Source organism: Neomonachus schauinslandi, chromosome 14, assembly GCF_002201575.2.
Source record: "Neomonachus schauinslandi chromosome 14, ASM220157v2, whole genome shotgun sequence".
NCBI lineage: Eukaryota > Metazoa > Chordata > Mammalia > Carnivora > Phocidae > Neomonachus > Neomonachus schauinslandi.
Genome location: NC_058416.1, coordinates 54,917,818 through 54,926,455, shown reverse-complemented (window position 1 = coordinate 54,926,455; position 8,638 = coordinate 54,917,818).

Below are 8,638 nucleotides of genomic sequence, written 5' to 3'. Positions count from 1 at the left end.
TTGTGCAGATGACTAAAGAGGGTCCTGCTTGGATCCTGTCATAATTTCTTTTGTCCCGAGAAGATGAGTGCTGGTTAAATCCACCCTGATGTTAAGAAATGACCCAGTGGCATTTTGGGAGGGGTGGCTTTACCATTGTTTCATCTCTGAGGATGTGGTGGGAGATGCACCCAGCTGGCATCATCTGTGTTGGTTCAGGGGTGAGGCTGGGGAGTCCTGTAGGGTGGTTGGGAGATTTTGCCCAAATCAGTTCCACCAGTGGCTGTGGAGGAGGTATACTGCATAGAACCATGCACATTCTTTTATCATAGGCCCACCGTTCTTATAGTTTCTTCCTTCTGAATCTCTTCCTTCTGGTGTCTCATCCCAATCCTGGGCACCTAACTCCTCAATTCTGTATTTTCTCAGAGTCTCACATTTTATAATCCCTGCTGCTTTCTTCATCCTTTCATCCAACAAATGTACAATGAATGCCTTCCCTCTGCCAGGCACCATTCTAGGCAGGTGGGTCACCAGTGAAGAGGAGCCCAGAACCCCTGCCTTTGTGGGACTTAATTGAATGGCAGGAGACAGACAATAAACATGATAAATAAGGAATCGACAGGTATGTTAGGTGATAAGGGGGTAGGAGTGCTGGGGTAGCCTGGTCACAGGTTTAATAAGATTATCAGGGTAGGCCCCTTGGAGAAGGTGACACATGAGCAGACGTGAAGGAGATGAGGATGTTAGCATGAGAGAAGCCCGGCTTGTCTGAGGACCTGCAAGACCAGAGTGAGAGAGACAGGGAGTATGGCCGGGAGATGTGCCCAGATGGTGGGGTCAGATGCCCTGAGGCTGGATGATGCAGGTCCGGAGGGGGGGCTTTGAACATATGTGACTAATGTGATCTGGCTAGTTCTAGTAGGATCACAACACTTGTCTGGAGAATGACTAGAAAGGACTCACGGTGGCAGAAGAGAGAGATGTGATGAGGCTGTTGCAGGAACCAGGCGGGGGATGGTGATGGCTTACACCAGACTGCTAGTGGCAGGTGTGAAGCGAAGTGGTCATATTCTGGATATATGTTGAAGGTAGGGCCACTAGGATTTACCAGTGGGTCAGAACATTCCCCTTTGGTCTTTTTCTCAAGTTGTAAACGGTAGAATAGTCTTCCTAGTAAAATAGATACATATTTATATAAGGATTCCACACATGCTACCACTTTTTAAATGTAGTATTTCCTTTCCTGTAGAGGAAATTCCAGCTGAACATATGGAATTGTATAAGAACAACTTAGCATCATGGTTAAGAGTGCAGGCTGCAGAATAAAATTGACTGGTCCCGGATGTGTGACCAGGGAAAAGTTAGTTAGCGGCTCAGCTGCCTCAGTTTTATCCTCTCTAAAATGGGGATCATAAGAGTTCCCGCCTCATAAAACTGTGAGGAAAAAGAGAAAATATACATATGAAGCACTTAAAAATGTGTGGTTCATAGTGTATTAAAGAAAAATTAATAATAATGATTTTATTAGCATTTGCCCTAAGTTCTTTTAGTGGCTTCTTAAACTTATAAATGACCTGAATATTTTTTCTATATTAGTATTCTTAGGGACTTTTTAGTTCTCTAAAATGCCCATGGTAATGGAAAGTCATTCCTTAACTCAGTGCTACTCTGCCTTCTGAGCTGATGCAATGTTTGCTCGTTGCAGTGCACTATTGTACTGTAAAATTGTGTGTGTGTGTGTGTGTGTGTGTTTGGCTCTCTAGTGAGAGCTCTTCCATGTCCAGCTGAGGAATCAGATCACCCCAGACCATCCTAGCTCTACCAGTCATCGTGTCTCCTTGAACACATTGTTGAACCTGCTTCTGCCTCATTTCCCCATTCTGTAAAATAGGGGTGATCATAGAATCTATCTCACAAAGTTCTTGTGATGGTAAAATGAGGTAGTCTCATAGAACAAGGGCTCGTAAAACAGCTCCTCGCACAAAGTAAATGATCAATACATTTTGACTCTGAGTAGAAATAATGATCCCTGGGCTGGGCACCATGATGTCCTATCTCAATGTCTGAACCGCCCCCCCCCCGCCCCCGCCCGGGGGGAAAGTCGCTAGCTCCCATTCATAAAACATTAAGATTAGGTTTATTTAGACATGATTCCCTATAGACCCCCTCTAATTTTTTCAAGTATTTTTATCTGTTTCATCAAAAAGTACATGCTGGGACCTTCTATTATTTATTACCTAAGATAAACCTGAGTGCGTATGTGCATTTTCTCTATCTCACACAAGAACTTGGAATAAAACCATGAATGATATTTTTTCCTCTGGAGAGTTTGAAGAGTTGTTGAAATCCTAGTCATGATATTTAGTGTGTTATGAGTTCTTTATGCCTGTTGTTAAATATGCCATCATTTTATTGACACATTACAATGAAGTGGGCAGCCAGCTACAGTAATAGGCTTCCCCTAAGGAGTGTGAGTACCAACAAATCTGATGGCGGGCACTGCCCAGGAAACCAAACGTGTGTTCAAACACCAGCTAGCTTTATAGAGGATGATGGGTGCATGCATGCCTAATCCAATGGCTGCTATCAAGTACTTCAGGCAATTTTTTTTTTTAAGGATATAAATAGGTAGTCAATATCTATTAATTGGTTTTTATTAAGAATTTATATTAATTCTATTAACATTTACTTTTACGGCGTCTTGCTTTTGAGGAATTATTAATGTTCAGTTTTGTGATTTGTACTCCTGTTCTTCCACTCTACCTACACACAAAAACCACTTGGAAAAGGTCACCAAATACTGATACCTGAGCCTCTTTCTAAAGGTTGTGATCTAATTGAATTGGGATAGATCTCAAGCATCAGCATTTTAAAATTATATTTTAATATGTCAAATGTATACAGAGTAAAGAGAATTATAATAATAAGCCCATAAAGATCTATCACCCAGGCATGATACTCACCTTCAGTTGTGGTTTTTTTTAAGTGTTCCCTTAGGTGATTCTTCTAATGTACAGCCATGGTTGAGAACCATCATGTTGTTCTAGTAAAATAGAAAATGGAAGGAGTATTTCAATGGATATTGATAACAAGAACAGCTAAAATTTGCCCAAGGCCACATAATGATTTTATCGTCTAGTACTCTGTTCATTGGGCTCTAATGGTGTCCATGAACGTATATGTGATACAGTAGGTGTATGCCTGCTTGATTTTGTTGAACAGTGGAATAATTTGGAAATGGGCATTGGAACACCTGGAAAAAATTTAGGAAAAGGCTTGAAAAAATAATGGTTTCCTATTCAGAATCTTTATACCTTGACTCAACATCATTCTCAGCCACCTAAGGCCACTCAGTAAAACCTGGCTCAGAGATAAGAAAGGTCTGATGAGCAAGGGTGGGACAAGTAGATTCGACTGATGGATCAGAGAAACACGTGGGAGGGGAATAGGGGTGGATATTGTCATCAGATTTACAGAGAAAAAGCACTAAACCAATGACAAATCAATCTCAAACTATAACAAAGAAGTTTTCTAGGCTATTCTGTAACATGTAAATATACATCTATCAGTGTATCTTAATGAAGTCAACGTTTGAGTTTCTACCTCAACAGTGAAGAATTGTGGACAATTCCTGGTTCCTGAGTGGCAAACACATGGAAAGCAATTTGATCTCAGAGTTGGACACAACTTTAAATATGACGTTGCCTAAGTGCCCACCTGATAGAGGACTCTGCTCTAGGGCCATACTGACATTATGGTATCTCCTTGAACATTCTAGGTAGAGAGCCTACTGCGCATAAGACAACCTGGTCCATATTACAATAGCAGTCCTTTTATTGAGCTGAAATCTCGTTCTTTAACATCCTTTTAACCAAAGAAACTATTTCTCGTGCCCCCATGTTGTCTTGCTACTTAAATATATGTAGACATAATGCTAGAATAACATTTTTTCATGCTTATAGATCTCATCAACTATAAAATTAAAAGAACCTTACAAATCCATATGAAAAATGTAAGACCCTTACAATAAAATTATCATTAATTTAATGGGATTAATGATATTGTTTTTCTGAACAAAATTCCTCCTCTAAGGGGGTGTCTGTTTGCATATGTATGTTATACCAAAAGGTATTAATAAAGTCTCTATTTGCAGGGTTTGAGATTGTCAAATCTCACACTTAACCAAAACTGCCAGCAATTAGTTCTCCATTTCCTGTTTTAATGAGACATCCCTTGGCAACTTTGTAAAGATGTTTTGTGCACTTGGAAATTAAGGTCAGAGTTGTAGTTTTACTGCAATCTTTAGTAAATGGGCATCTAATCCAATTATTGCTGGAATTGGGTACAGAACAATCTTTCATTGTTATTTATTACTATACTTACTGCTAATGAACTGCTGTTGCAAATTGATGCATACGACAGGATCCAAGCAATAACTCTTCTTGCAATATGTATACTGACTTGTAGTGTAGACTCCCTTTAGTTCTGCTACCTATATGGCTGAATGAGGCTAACCTCCTACCACTTGTCTCTGTTCCAACTTCTATGAAACATCTGAGTACACTAACTTTGTTCCCTGTGGGATTATTGTTGTACACTGGTCTCCTGGATCCTGGGGACCTTGTTAAAAGTGCCTGCTCTCTGGACCCCAGAGGTTCTGATTTGCTTAGTCTAGGGCTGGACCCCAAGAATGGGTTATATTAACAAGCACTCTGAGTGATTCTGATGTAAATGGTGTGAATACTTCTATCACTTTCCAAGATTATTGTTGACATGGAAATATAAAATTGAAGCTCTTTACAAACAACCTGGATTGAGAAACCCTGACATCCTTCTCAGATTTGTATCATCTGCAGATAAGCCCACCTTGCATGTTCCAAGTTCCTGATAAACATCTTCAACAGGAAAAGAGTCAGTAGAGGAAGCTTTTTAACAAAATGGCTTTGACTTATTAAATGCCAGATTTATTACAAGGAACACAGATATTCTAGATGGTATTTTCATTGATTCCCAGAACATTCTGGAAGCTGTGGACTAGAGTGGAATCACATTTGCAGGTTGTACCCACACTGTTAAAGTAAGCAAGTACAGTGAGGTAATTAGAAAGAAAAAAAAAGTGCTGGAAAGTAGGGATCAAATTAAGAAGCAAAGCTGACAATTTTTTTTGGTGTAGTCATAGCTGTACATTTCTTAGTTTATAGGTTAACTATGGCATGTTTGCCTGAAGAGAGAGTTAATAAACGAGACATCTGAATGTGTCTTATTACCCATTTTTTTCTTCTTCAGCTAATTCTTTTGTTTTTTTTTCTTCAGCTCTTTCTTATTGATTGCTGTTAAAACAAAATATAATAGCTGGTTAGGATTATTTACAACTTTATAGGAGAATGAGAGGCTTGCTGGCATTTATTTTATGTCTTTTGGGGGAAAGTGATTGAAATGTTAAGTGTCTTAGTAAAACCTAATACTGATCATGTTTGGGATATCACTGTGGTCTCAGGTGGTGAACAGTTTGGGAGTTGAATTTAGTAATTTTATAGATTACCAACTTCCATTCTTTGTATTTTGCCATTATATATATACTGGCCAAATATAAAATAGTCTTAATGGATTTCTATTTTTACTCAAGGGGAGAAGAGAATTGAGCATTTAAACTTTATAAAGAACTGAGGATTAGAATAACCTTAATTTTTTTTGTTAAAATTATTCTATTTAAAAGGGCTGAGATTTCTAAAATATACTTGAAATGGAAAAAAATTTTTAAAAACCCAGTAAGTGTATATTTTAATACAGTGGAATTTATACAATATGTATTTGCCCCACCTTTATGACCTGTATTTTTATACGAGTATAACCTAAAGAGAGAGAGGAGGCAAATAGGAAATTCTGATGAATAGGAATGATTTTTTAAAATGATGTGTAGGCATGTCTAAACTTGTTCCCTCTCATGTGTACATATTTTTGTACATTTTATGCTGCGTTTATAATTATGGGTGGTTTTTTACTTCATTTTGCATCTGTGCTCTGCATGTATACAGACCCCTGAAATGATGTATACAGACCCTGAATGAAGAGAGCATCTGGAAGCGTTAATGAGCTATAGACTTGACAGTATTCTCAAGCCCTAGAAACTCTTAAACATATTTTTATTTCATAAGAATAAGCTTGCTACTTTTGAATTAAGCATTCATCCCCATATTTTTCTTATTTATGGTCCCCATAAGGCCGTGGTGAAAGACTTTGTGTCCCGATTTCAAGGACTTAATATGCAATGGAGGTGCCTGACATGATCCTGAACATACAAGATGTTTCAACTAGTTACTCCAAGTGTTGTTAACATCCTACTAAGGCATCTTAGGCTGAAAAACAATCAACTTAAAAGTACTGGAGAATATGGACATTTTTAAAAAGACCACAGTGCTTTATGTGACAGTAGTCTGAGGTTGTCAAAGAGGGCAAATGAGTGTTGCATGCCTATTAAGGTAGCCACCTTTGTAGGGTTTGGTTAGGCTTTCAAGATATTCTTCTAATGCTGACGCTGAAAGGCAAAGTTCCGATGTAGTCACTGGCCAGATTCTGCACCATTTCTTTCTGGAGTCTTGTTGATGAGGCTGACAATATAACACAATCTGCAAATTCTGCCTCTGCCTTGGCTATCAGGTGGGAATTACGTTGTTGTGCAGGCAGCAGAGTACCAGTATCAATGAGTCAGCACGCTGTTGGCACCTGGGGCTCGGTGGAGCTTTGGGGGACATCCTGTCTCTGTGGTTCAGGATGAAGTTCCACACATGCATTATCTTACCAGAAGTTAGCTATGCTCCCTTTCTCTGTACCATGGCTAGAATTCTAGATGGCTTGTTGGCCTTCAGTAATATATTTTGTATACAACAGAATAATTTCAGAAAGCCCATAAATAAGAATAATGTTGTAAGGTAAGCCTTAGTACGGTGGCTGAGACCAGAAAGGGCATCATGAGACCTAGGCTGGAGTCATGGAATCCTTCCCCACATATCATGGATTATTTCAGTATTTGCCATGTAGATATAGTAAACCAGAAATCTGATGAACTGGGTTCAATCTGCACTGGCTCTAGGACTGTGTGAAAAGCATTCCCTTGACCCAAGGACTACTTTTCTATAACTTACTGAAAAAGCACCAGAAGGGGTTTCATACTGGTAAGAATAAAGAATTCTCTGGGGCTATAGGAGGCTTCATTTTTGTTAGTGAGAGGAATGCAGGGAGGAATTAGTCTTTATGAAAGAAAGCAAATCCAACTGTAATGGGATCATCACCTTGCCTTCTACTTAGTTTTGTTACTTTCCTTCTCTTTTCCATGTAGAAAAGCTCATAATTAAATTTCCTGATAAGAGTTAAAAAGGTTTTTCATTATTGCTTTTACTCAGCAGGTAGAGATGTGATAATGTCGTTTTATTTTATAGACTCCTAGTACTTTTGAAGCATAAGAATTTCGGAATTAATCTCTTATTTTATACAAGAGGAAACTCAACTCTCAAATATAGTGACAACTTAGTTCATTAGCCAACATCCATTCATTTAGCGAAAATGTTCAGTGCTTGGCTTGCAATGTACTCAGTGAGGCACTGTGGGGAGACAGAGATGACGATGAGAGGCTCCTGCATGATATTAATAAGGTAGAAGAAAAAGGATTTATTACAGAGATGTGAGCAAGTTACTGGTAGAGCTCTGTGCTGCTCACAAGTTTTTATTTGGCATTTCTTTTCTCCATATCTGTGCCAGGAAAGTCAAAAAAGAAGAGCTGAAAGCCTTGGTCAAGCCCAAAGATTTTCATAGTATTACTTCCCAGATTTACTATTAAACTATGAAGCAGTATGGTTTTTACTCCAAATTTTGAATTCATGGAATATTCAGATAATTAGTGAGGTACTTCTAACTTGTAAAAAATAGTATTTAGTATTCTAACATTTTCTCCCAAGAAAATAGACATCTGTACATTTTTGCTGATTTTCTCCATCACCAGAAAGATTAAGATTCATGAATCAGGGAGAAAACAGTTTGCTTTCAATTAAAAAAAAGTAGCAAAAATATGGCAATAAAATGAATGAAAATATGAAGCCATCTGTGTCTGAAATGATAATGCCAGCTTAGTGTTTGTTGTAAACAATACAGTTTGTTCAAGTCCACTTTTTTTTTTTAAGATTTTATTTATTTATTTGACAGAGACACAGTGAGAGAGGGAACACAAGAAGGGGGAATAGGAGAGGGAGAAGCAGGCTTCCCGAGGAGCAGGGAGCCCGATGCGGGGCTCGATCCCAGGACCCTGGGATCATGACCTGAGCCGAAGGCAGATGCTTAACAACTGAGCCACCCAGGCGCCCCGTTCAAGTCCACTTTTAAAGGAGAATATTTAAGTGTACACACAAACAAGGAAAAAAACCCTTTCTTCATTCACAGATCTTATATGACACGCACACAGCCATATAGGTACAAATGTGAGATGTGTATATATGTCTGTAATATTCCTGTGGCCTGATAGAAAATTAATATAGGTAATCCCCAAATCTATCTTCCAGTATTTGAACCATCACCATTATCTGTCGCTTGACAGTTCGGGTCCTTGTTACCTGTGGTACTTGGAACAATGCCACAATCCCTTCCTATATCAGCTCCTTGTATTTGC